Here is a 12,216-nt window from a genome sequence, read left to right as displayed (position 1 = left end):
GTGTGTGTATATATTCCAGATGTGCGTGTGCGTGCAAACAGAGTTGTCGTCAGTGGGGGACAATGATGTGTCCCAAGTTATAACGTGGCACTTTCCATAGCGGCTACATAAACAACAACGCCGCTGCCGCCACCACCAACAACAACAATAAAACCCAGCTGTGTTTTCGTGATCTCCCACCGACAAGCAACGTTCTTCCCTTGCTTTATTCCCACGCCTCCTGAACTGGCGTGGCCGGGCAGAATTAATTAATTCCGTGGGTGCTGGTGTGGTGGGGGGGATTCATTTGATATTTACGGTGGGAGGGGGGTTTGTGTGAAGGGGCGAGGTGGGCAGGCATGCCCTAAGCGAGGAGGTGCGAATGGGGGGGCACGCAGCTGTTGCGTCCGACAGCTGACGCGCGCACGGGCCGACGAACGGACGCGTGGACGCACGCACGGCAGCGGAGACGTTAGGGTCCCCCCCCCCTCCCGTAGCCGGGCCATGCACGTGCCTATGTATGGAAGCGTTTGCTCAATTTTTTTTTGTTTGCTCACCTAAGTAAACACACGGAGGACTGTCACTCTTATCAGCTCCCTGGGCGGTGAGCACCAGCCTGGCCCAGCCTTTTAGATTAGCAGCCGCCCGTACGCCCGCCAGCGTCCCGCCTGGGGTGGTCCTCCCTCCCCGAGGGACGGTGACGGACGGACGATGGCGACCCCCGGGAAATTCACACCCAGGACAAAAACGCTCCCTTCTCTTCTCTCCACCCCGGGATGGTATTTACAGGACTTGTTTTGGGTCTTATCCTAGGCCGACCCGGCCTTAAAAACGGGGGCACCCTGTGCATCGTATGGCGTTGTGCGGTCGGACGCCATGGCCGGCCAGCTCACCACCGCCCGTCGTGGTGGCGGCGGTGGTGTTGGTGGTGGTGGTGGTGGTGGTTACGCTGCACGTGGCTGCCTGTCGTCCGTCACTGCGGAGGCAGCAGCAGCAACGAGGGTTGCTGGATCACGACGCACAGATGTTGTGAAGCTCCCTTCGCGCGGGGCTTCGTCAAGGAGGTTGCCGTACACTGGCTCGCCAGCAGCATGCCGCACGGCAAAGCGTGGGCTGATATCACCTGTCGCTTCTGTGCGGGATAGAGCGCTGCCCCCTCGCACGTGCGGGCTTTCTCCGGGCGCTCCGCTTTCCACCCGTGTGTAGTCTAAATACTCGCCGATTGGATGAAAAGCATCTTTTTGTGTAGAGAACCGCAGAGCAATTGTCGGAGCTGCCGACTCACCGCCTGGCAGCCTTCCAGCATGGTCTGTGGTTCCTCGGAGATTGTGAGACGCAGTTTGCATGAACGACCATACTATAGATTTTTTTTCCATCCATATATATGTATACATCGTATGCATTCGCCGGCCTCAATAGGCGCTCGCGAACTGCGCTTGCCCTACAGCGTGTTGTTAAAGGCAATGCGCACGCGAGTGTGTGTGTGTACGCGTACGTATGTGCCGGGAAAGGTCCTGGCAAGGATTATTCAACATCGCCTTGCCAGGCACGCTGAGCAGAAGCTTGCGGAGCCCCAATGCGGTTTCAGGAAAGGGCGGTCCTGCACAGATGCCATATTTTATGTCCGTTTGCTACAGCAGAGGTGTAGGGAATTCCAACAAGACCTACATCTCTGCTTTATTGACCTGCTCAAGGCCTATGATACCATCAGTAGGCCTGGGCTCTGGGTTGTTCTTCGTGCTTTTGGAGTCCCTGACCCTCTGCTCACGATCATTAAGGACCTTCATGATGGTGAGCGGGCCCGGGTAAAACTACATGGCCGTGAGTGAGAGCCATTCCTTGTACACCTTTGGGTGCGACAGGGATGTCTTCTGGCTCCCACATTATTTAACATCTATTTTGACCACGTAGTTCGTGAAGCCTTCAATAGCTGTACCGGGGGAATCTCCATATGGTACAGATATAATGGGAGGCTGATCGATGCCCGGGTGCGGTCAAGGGATGGCTCCCTATTGGTCAACCACGTTATGTATGCCGATGATTTGGTAATAGCCGCTCATTCAGAGGAGGAGTTGGAGATGCTGCTGCTGAGACTGGAGCGTGCCACTAAGAGGTGGGGCCTTACCATCAGCCCCACCAAAACTAAGCACCTGCCTGGGTATTTTGTACCATCGGACACTCTACCCCCACAACTCCTAATCGGTGATGGGGCAGTTGTGGAGAGAGTGGAGCGTTTCCCATACCTGGGCAGTGTGCTTATGACCGGCTCCAGTTGAACAGCAGAGGTCTCACTCCGAATCAATCGAGCGGCAATATCTTTTCATCGGTTGCGTAACACTGTGTGGAAGCTACCTGGTCTGTCGCTCCGCACTAAGCTTCATGTCTTCTCGGCCACGGTCATTCCCTCCCTTCTCTACGCTTGCGAAACGTGAACCCCCCTAATGGAACATCTTCGCCGGTTAGAAACATTTAGGCTGGCCTGCCTACGATCCATCCTGGGTTTAACCAGGCTGGATTGTGTGAGGAGCTCACAAATCCTGGAAAGATCTGGGCACGGTCCCATCGGTGAACTCCTCCGGCATGCAAGGCATGCGTTGGCTGGGTCATGTAGCCCGCATGCCCAGCCACCGCATGCCGAAACAGCTTCTGTTCAGCCGGATCGAGGGGGCTAATCGGGCGCGGCACGGGCTAGAGAAAAGATGGAGTGATGTGGTACAGGAGGACGTGGAGCTGAGTGGACTTGCCGATGACTGGTACCAGCGGTGTCAAGATCGGCCTCTGTGGAGGAGGCTCGTGAAGGACGCTACTGGGCAGTTGGAGGCAGTCGCCCTCCAACAATAACGGAGGGCGGAGGAGCGACGCTCAAAACAACGAGCGGAGTGCCGGGTAGCTAAAGCACAGCAGGTTGGCACAGTAGAGGGCACAGGTGGTGCATCAGCCAGTCATCTCAGTCAGTCGACCCGTGGCACCTGGGTCTGCCCCGTGACCTCCTGCCAGCGGGCGTTCGACACTTCACGTGGCCTCAAGGTGCACATGGCCTGGCACAAGCATCGTGGTGACGTCACCGCCACTTAGTGGCGAATGGCGGTTGTTGTTGTACGTATGCGCGGGGAGTAGTCAGCGGGCCGCGCTGCAAACCTGGCGACCCGAGTTCGATTCCCGTTCACGGTCAACACCAGTGACGATTATCTGAACCGGTCCTAGGTCTTGGAGAGACAAAGGGGGTCGGACATGGTGCTGGTCACCCACCCCCACGTATGCCGTGCCGGTCTTCATAGTTGCTACTCGCTAACAGCACTTGCCCCAAACAGGCCGTGAAAGCTATACGGGGGTCTTTGTGTGCGTACGCAAGTGTGAGATTAGCAACTCCTCGTCGCCATGCGATAGGGCAGCTGCATGGCCGATCCACGGGGAGCGAAACTCTACACTCAGCACCTACTCAAGTAAATAAACCGATGGCTTTCAATTTACAGCCCTCGCGAAGGCCTCCCCCATGGTGTATCGGTGGTCGAGCCGGTGGTTTGGCCATACTTCACCGGTGCTTGGGGGGGGGGGGGGGGAGCTGGAGGGAGTGAGCACAGGACCGGTTCAGATATCACTCACCGCTGACGTTAGCCATGCCCAGGAATATAACTCATGCGGGCCGGGGTCTGTAACACGGTGCCCCAGCCAGAGGGCCGCACCACCTCTCCCCTTAAGTCAGTAGACCCCGACAGGGAAAGTGGGAGAAAAAAAAACGACACACCACATTGGCCATCAGCTTGAAAGGGGCAGCAGCAGCAGCGAGATGACCCAGACTAAACATTGCCGGCCGCTCTAATATCTGCCTCTGCAAAAATAGCACGGCGCCTCTGCCTTTATTTCCCCCCTCCCCCCCCCACCGAAGGGAAAAGGCCGCGGAGTCCTTTCTTAGCACCTCCTGCCCCCCCCCCACCCCCTCGCGTGCCGAGTGACTCCTTGCGCCACTTTCACCCCGGACCCAGCGGTGAACCGCCACGGCTAAGGGCACCGGCGTTCGCGCCCGCAACCCGCCCGCGCCCTTGAATTCGGGCGCGGAGCTGAAACGGGCGCCGAGGGGAGACGTGGTGCCACCACCACCACCACTCTGGCACCGCCGCCGCCTTGGCGCTTGTTGGCTCGGCGCTCGCGTGCAGTTGTTGGTCGGCGAGCGTTGCTTAATTATTATTATTATTCCTATTTGCGTTATTATGATGATGATGATGGATGACACACGATTAGCCCGGCATGGAAGGCGGTCGGCCTTCACGTGGCCCACCTTTGTTAAGTAGAAAGAAGAAGAAGAGGAAGAACGCGAATAATTTCATCGTCAACCCGGCGAGCGAACATCGACGACGACGACCTCCTGACCTCCCGACCTCCTCAGCAACAGCTCGAGCCATGACCCGGGATAGCCTCGCCGAGTCACAAGACTCTTTTTAGAAAGGTCCTGCCAAGTTTTCTTCTCATTATCTTCCCGCAGTAGGGTTGCTACGTTGCTGCTGTGATCCCAATCGAGTGATTTGTTGGTGCGATTTTTCAGCGTTGCGTTGCTTGGCCCAATACCAGTGACGTTGTGTGTGTTTAGCTATGGGAGGAGGACACTGGAGAACCTGTGATCATCTACAAACTCCACACACAAAGGGCGCCTAGAGGCCCTTTTTTGCATGAGGTTTGCAAGTGTTACCACTGCACTGCCACCGTGCTGCCCATTTAAACTCTCTCTGTTTTTTTAGTTTTTTTCTTTCATAAATTGAATTCCCCATCGTGCTAATCGGCGTCAGGTCACGAAAAACTCTCCTAGAGGAGTCAAATTTTCACGGAAGGTAACGACGTCACAGAACTGCCGCCGAGGAGCGTTCACATTGACCCTGTTTATTCACACTCGAAGGCAACGTGATCCTTTGAAGACGTCAATGTCTTGGCACAGGAATGTGGAATTTCCGTGATCCGGTTCAGAATCGTGACTGGAGACGAGTAAACCACACCCACTGATTGTAAATTCCACCACCACCACCATCATCATCAGCAGGGATGAGACGGCAAGTCGACACGACTTGCCCATTCATCCCTTCGGATCCACGCTTTCCTCCTCCTGTCCCTCGGTCTTAATTCCAAGTAACTCATCTCCACGCCCCCCCCCCCCCCCACCGGCGCTTTCATCACCGCTATCGTGGTCTATGGACCGCCGGATGAAAGTCGATAGCCACGTCGTCTCCGATGCTGACCTCCGACCCACATGCCCTTCCGTCCCCCTCTCTGCCTTCCAATCCCCGAGCGTCGCGTCTACTCCGTGCCGTCCCTCGCCCGCTCCCCCGCGGCGACGTTGGGCTCTCGATTATCTCCGTCGGTGTCTCTCCAAGTCGCCGCTCCGCTCCACAGCTCCAGCCCGCAGCCGCCGTGCGTTGGGAGATTTCGCCCGTGGCACGCCGCCACCGCCGCAAGGCCCCGTTGGGTTTGGGTGAATCATTAGGGGCGATTATGACCGCTGTTCCTGTCCACTCCCCCCCCGTGCCCCATAGCGGGGTCATTAAAACAAAGCAGCCTTGAGGAGCAGCAGCGGCGGCGCCCTGCTGCGCGCCCTCATCCCACTTAAACCCGAGTTTTGCTCTCCCTCCGGCGCGTTTGATCTGCGCGTTAACGACGGCGACAGGAATTGATTATTTTTTTTTATAATTCCCCCTTACTGTGCCGCCATCCCCGCCGCCGCCATCGCGTCGCGCTGCTCAAAGGAGCGTCGCGGCGCACGGAGAATAATCCCGTAAACGCGCGCGTTTTGCCCGGGCGGTAATTGTCACTTGCAATGAAACGGGTCCTTCGCTCCGGCTTAGCTTCAATTAAATTATTTCAGATTTTTTTTTTCTTCACCACGAGAAAGAAAATTGCTTTGGCCGGGCTGGTGTCCCGGGCCCCCTCCCCAACCACCAACCCTGCTACTCCCCCCCCCTCCCGCCACCGTGTTGAAGTGCAATGCGAAGCTCCCCTGACGATGGGGATGTGCACCCACTTAGCGAGACGTTCCCCGCTCGCTCGCTCGCTCGCTCACGTTCTCAAATGCATGACTTCGCTCGTGCGCCTCCTTTGTTCTGAACCCGTCGCGCCGCTTAGGGCTCTCGTGTCCCGCAGCGACCACCCCCTTACCTACTCCCCCCTTCCCACCACCACGAATCCCCCCCCCATCTCCCAACGCGCACCCCTTGACTCAATTTCAAAGCCACGTGCGTTCAATTTCGCCGCAATTTCGTTCCTGACGGCGACTCTCCATCTCTCAACGGCCTCCGAGCGTCACTCACACCCACCACCACCCCCCGGCCACTGCCCCCCCCCACCACCGTCGTTCCCCTGGCTCCCCCCCCCCCGCCCCTCCTTAGCGAACCCGCTCTTAATCTGCCATCGGAGCTCGAGATGAGAGTTCGCGCTGATTCTTTCCACATGGGCCCTCGCTCGCCACTGTCTCCCGTGTCCTGTCCGTGGAAGAAGCCGTTCGTTGACCGCTCTTGCCCAAGTCCGCTAACATGAGCCAGTCCCCGCTGATAACTCACCGCAACCAATGCGAGTTTTACCGATGATTTAGTGCGCTCTCTGCTCTCCACCGACGGATTCTTAGAAGCGCTGCCGCGCTTTCGGTGTGAGCAGGGCGTGGCCGAGCGGCGGTGTGGTGTGCCGGACCATACGCTAGCCCTTCAAGCTGGACATGACACACACTTGGGCCCGTGGACATAGTGGAGCAGATAATACGAAATAATTGTTCGAATGGGGGTTACGGGCACCAAATTGGGGGGGTGTATTGTCTCATACGGTCACTCAATAAGAAATGGAAAAAGTTAGCCACCTAAAAAAAATGGCCGCCAAAATCAAAGATTGCCACCATTTTGGCGGCGGCCATCTTTGATTTTGGCGGCTGATGCTTTGTTCTGCAAAGTTAAACTGCTGTGAATTTGCAGAGCAAGTGCCTTGCTTGCATCACAATTTAAATCAAGACCCTGCAGAATGAGAGACTGACACAGAGACCCATGTACGAGGACGGTCTCATATATAGAGACCTGAAGACTTAAATTTACACTTCTTGTTTTTTCGCATGGCAACGTCTGTATGTTCACATCGACGTTGGCGAGTGAGCCTGCGGGTGACAATGTGGGTGAGCCAGCCGGTGAGCCAGCGGGTGAGCCAGCGGGTGAGCCAGCCGGTGAGCCAGCGGGTGAGCAAACTGGTGAGCCATTGGGTGAGCAAACTGGTGAGCCATTGGGTGAGCAAACTGGTGAGCCATTGGGTGAGCAAACTGGTGAGGCAGCGGGTGAGCAAACTGGTGAGCCAGCGGGTGAGCAAACTGGTGAGCCATTGGGTGAGCAAACTGGTGAGGCAGCGGCTGAGCAAACTGGTGAGCCATTGGGTGAGCAAACTGGTGAGCCAGCGGGTGAGCAAACTGGTGAGGCAGCGGCTGAGCAAACTGGTGAGCCATTGGGTGAGCAAACTGGTGAGCCAGCGGGTGAGCAAACTGGTGAGCCATTGGGTGAGCCAGTGGGTGAGCAAACTGGTGAGCCAGCCGGTGAGCCAGCGGGTGAGCCAGTGGGTGAGCAAACTGGTGAGGCAGCAGGTGAGCAAACTGGTGAGGCAGCGGGTGAGCAAACTGGTGAGCCAGTGGGTGAGCAAACTGGTGAGCCAGCCGGTGAGCAAACTGGTGAGGCAGCAGGTGAGCAAACTGGTGAGCCATTGGGTGAGCAAACTGGTGAGGCAGCGGGTGAGCAAACTGGTGAGGCAGCGGGTGAGCAAACTGGTGAGCCATTGGGTGAGCCATTGGGCGAGCAAACTGGTGAGCCAGCGGGTGAGCAAACTGGTGAGCCATTGGGTGAGCCAGTGGGTGAGCAAACTGGTGAGCCAGCCGGTGAGCCAGCGGGTGAGCCAGCGGGTGATCGAATGCGCGATCCAGTGGATGGCCTTAGGAGTAGACTCTCTGAAACGCCGTCGGCCTGCCGAACTTCACGATTGGTCCAGTGCCGATCGAGGCCGCACAGGGCGCACCCACCGACCTACCCCCCCACCTCCCTCCACCCCCCCCGAGAACCGTAAAAAAATGGCCGTTACGGGCAACTCTAATTAGATCAGTGCGCCCAATAACGGGACGTGTGCCACGCCGCGCTGACGTATCCAGTCGTAGTGGCATGGGGTGGCGAGGCGCGGGGGGTGGGGGAGGCGACTTTGAAAGCTGGCTTCGAAGGTTCACGCCGCGTGCAAGCAACGCCGTTTAGGTTCCAGAGAAACTTTTAACAACATTTTCTGCAACGACAACAAAATAAATCGACAGATCCTCCCCGGCTTCACTTTTAGCCGCCCCTTAAGAAAGCTTGTTCCAGAACAACGCAGAGAGCACGCGTGGGGATGGTGGGGGGGGGGGGTCTCTTTTTTTTCTCTCTTTCTCATGAGCGGCTGAAATTGTGCGTCGCGTACACAAAGGCTGTATTGATGGCGCGGCGTGTGTGTGTGTGCACGGCGTGTGTGTGTACACGCACCGTGTGTGCACGGTGTGTGTGTGTGCACGGCGTGTGTGTGTGCACGGCGTGTGTGTATGTGCACGGCGTGTGTGTGTGCACGCACCGTGTGTGCACGGTGTGTGTGTGTGCACGGCGTGTGTGTGTGCACGGCGTGTGTGTATGTGCACGGCGTGTGTGTGTGCACGCACCGTGTGTGTGTGCACGGCGTGTGTGTGTGCACGCACCGTGTGTGTGTGTACAGTGTGTGTGTGTGCACGCACCGTGTGTGTGTGCACGGCGTGTGTGTGTGCACGCACCGTGAGTGTGTGCACGGCGTGTGTGTGTGTGCACGCACCGTGTGTGTGTGCACGGCGTGTGTGTGTGTGCACGGCGTGTGTGTGGGGCTACATCAGCAAGGACTGCGACCGCCGGTCGCTCTGACGTCTAAAAGCCTGGCCAAGTCTTTTACTAAAAAATATTAATTTTAAAGCACCATTCCCCCCCCCCCCCCGCCTCTAACCAGCAAACATGAAAAGTTATCGGGCCGACGTTGGCCCAACGTTTTGAACGACATTCCAAAGTTGGTCCGACGTTGGCAAGATGTCTTTTTTTGCTCGACGCTTTCTCAAAACGTCCGGCTTGGGTTTACGGGGCGAGCCGTTCGTCAGCGCCGCGGGACGGAAACCCGGGGTTTACGTTCCAGCGACGGCACAACGAGAGTAGGCTGAGAGAGAGAGGCACGTAGAGAGACACGCAGAGAGACACACACAGAGAGAGAGAGACACACACACAGAAACACACAGAGAGACACACACAGAGAGAGAGAGAGAGACACACACAGAGAGACACGCAGAGAGACACACACACAGAGAGACACACATAGAGAGACACACACAGAGAGAGACAGAGAGAGAGACACACACACAGACATACAGAGAGACACGCAGAGAGACACACAGAGACAGAGAGAGAGACACACAGAGAGACACACAGAGAGAGACAGAGAGAGAAACACACACAGAGAGACACGCAGAGAGACACAGAGAGAGAGAGAGAGACACACACAGAGAGACACGCAGAGAGACACACACACAGAGAGATAGAGAGAAAGACACACACACAGAGACACGCAGAGAGACACACACAGAGAGAGACAGAGAGAGACACAGAGAGACACACAGAGAGACACACACACACAGAGAGACGCACATAAAGAGAGAGAGACACAGAGAGACAGAGAGAGAGAGACTGAGAGCACGCAGGGAGACGCACACACACAGACACACACATAGACAGACGTGTGCGTGCGTGTCTCTCTGTCCGTGCGTGTATGTGTGCGTGCATGTGTGTGTGCGTGTGCGTGCGTGTCTCTCTGTGCGTGCCTGTGTGTGTGTGCTTGCGTGCGTACTTGTGTGTGTGTGCGTGTGTATGTGCGTGTCTCTCTGTGTGTGTGCGCGCGTGCGCGATTGTCTTTGTTGGCCAACAGCACTTGACCCACAATCCTGAGAAAGGCTCTAGGGGGTTGAGGTGGGGGCGGTGAGTGCTGGTGGGGGAGCTGCGGGCATGGTGTGGTTGATATAGGCCAAGTCACTTTGTACTTGATTATAATTAGGAAGGGTTCACTCGGTGATTATAATGCCGCTAATTATGTTACTGCCACTGAGTTTACCCGGAGAACTCAATGGGATTGTTTGCCCGCTCCCGTCGACAGCTGTTCAGCTCCTTGTGGTGGTCGCCCGTCTTAGATGCGAGGGCAAAAGTAGTGATGCTTGTAAGGCAGCGCATTTGAATTCTGCCCTCGCGCAAGGCGAGACGCTCGCGAACTGGGGGGGGCGAGCTGGAGGGGGGGGGGGCGCGAGGGGCGAGCGTTGTGCAGGACGGTGTCACGGCTTAAAAACAAAAACAAGAGGTGGCGGGCGGTCAAGAATAATAACGGAGCGGCAAACCCGAGGAGTCGACGTCAACCGAGCGGACGGAGCGACGGCAATCGGGTCGCGTCCTGGCGGTCCCGGTGGTGATCCGTCGCACCGCATGGACCGCGAGCGACCGGCGAGCGGCTTGGAGGGAGCGGGGGGGGGGGGGGCGGGGGGGAGCCCATCGTCATCCAGCAGTGGATAGACCGCGGCCGACGATGACGGCGGCAGGAAAGGTTTCGGCCGTGCACGCCGAAGCTCTTTGCCAGCATTCGGATGCCGCCCCCACCACCGCTCCTCCGGGCGGGGGGCGGTGGGGAGGGGGGGGGGCGGGCGGGCGGCCGGCGCTGTGACTCGGAGCGTTCCCTCCCCAATGCCGCTCACACCGCGCGGGGGGCACGCCGCCCGTTAGCGAGACCGCTCGCTCTCCGGCGCTCCCTCCCGCCCCCCTTCCCCGCCGCCCCCGCCACCCTCCCCCCCCCACACTCCCGCCGGACCGATTGTTTACCGCGGTATCTCTCGTCGGCGCAATTTGAGCGGCGTGGCGATGACCGCGGCGCCGCGTGCGACGAGAGACGCCGGGCGTCTGCGCGCGTGTTGAGGATTTAACGCTGGCGAGGGTGGGGCGGCGGCGGCGGCGGCGGCGGTGGTGGTGGTGAGACAGGGATTTGGCTGGCCCTCGCGAACAGTAACAATCACGCGTAATAATAGCGCGGTGTGGTCCTTTTTGGGGTCGGGGACGGGGAGGGCGGGGATGGGGCGGGGTGGGGGTGGGTTTTAATGGCCCAATTACAGCTCGCGCCGTGTGTTCCCACCGTGCCGTGGAGTCACGAGCCTCGCCCCCACTCCCCCGCCCCAACGTGTGAGCGTGCCCGCGTGTGTGAGTGCCGTGTGAGTGCCCATGTGTGTGTGTGCCGTGTGAGTGTCGTGTGAGTGCCCCTGTGTGTGAGTGTCGTGTGAGTGCCCCTGTGTGTGAGTGTCGTGTGAGTGCCCCTGTGTGTGTGTGTGCCGTGTGAGTGACCCTGTGTGTGTGTGCCGTGTGAATGCCCCTGTGTGTGTGTGTGTGCCGTGTGAATGCCGTGTGAGTGCCCCTGTGTGTGTGTGCCGTGTGAGTGACCCTGTGTGTGTGTGCCGTGTGAGTGCCGTGTGAGTGACCCTGTGTGTGTGTGCCGTGTGAGTGCCCCTGTGTGTGTGTGCCGTGTGAGTGACCCTGTGTGTGTGTGTGCCGTGTGAGTGCCGTGTGAGTGACCCTGTGTGTGTGTGTGCCGTGTGAGTGCCCCTGTGTGTGTGTGTGCCGTGTGAGTACCCCTGTGTGTGTGTGTGCCGTGTGAATGCCGTGTGAGTGACCCTGTGTGTGTGTGTGTGCCGTGTGAATGCCCCTGTGTGTGTGTGTGCCGTGTGAGTGCCCGCTGGCAAGCGACTGTGAATGTCCCGTCGCGTGGCTTTGAACACGCCGCGGTGTGCTTCCGTTGGAGCGCGCCCGTGAAGCCGTCGTCGCGTTACGTTCGTCAACGCTCGTGCGACGAAAGGTTGAAAGCGTTTGTGAATTAGCAAACGTCTGCCCATCCGTCCGAGTGTAACGGGGAGGAGAAGGGGGCACGATGGCTCTCCTTACGGTGATCCAATACGAACGAAACTTACGTTGTCCGTCTGTCTGCGTGTGTAACGTGGGGTCACGATAACTCCCCTCGAACAATGTCCCGGCGTGAATTAAACTTGAGTAGAGAGATCAAGTTGGCCCAATTGATCAATAGCTTGGCCCACAACTCGGCTGTCAAACCAGCGGCTGAAAGGCTTGGGATTGCCGGCCAAGGCGATGACATCAGCGCACGCCCGTCGCATCGCGACATGACTTCACC

The 12,216-nt window shown here is 58.1% G+C and overlaps 1 protein-coding gene across 4 annotated transcripts in view; it reads left to right on the top strand.

Moving 5' to 3' along the window:
* The window catches only part of TANGO6 (transport and golgi organization 6 homolog), a 235,203-nt gene that overhangs the window by 191,666 nt on the left and 31,321 nt on the right, over positions 1–12,216 (top strand). The gene's annotated exons all lie outside the window — the stretch shown is intronic.

The sequence above is a fragment of the Petromyzon marinus genome, chromosome 63 (genome assembly GCF_048934315.1).
Source record: "Petromyzon marinus isolate PM22_M1 ecotype Great Lakes invasive population chromosome 63, UKy_Petmar_22M1.pri1.0, whole genome shotgun sequence".
NCBI lineage: Eukaryota > Metazoa > Chordata > Hyperoartia > Petromyzontiformes > Petromyzontidae > Petromyzon > Petromyzon marinus.
Note: the sequence above shows the minus strand (reverse complement) of the source record. Positions and strands in the feature narration are given on the sequence as shown.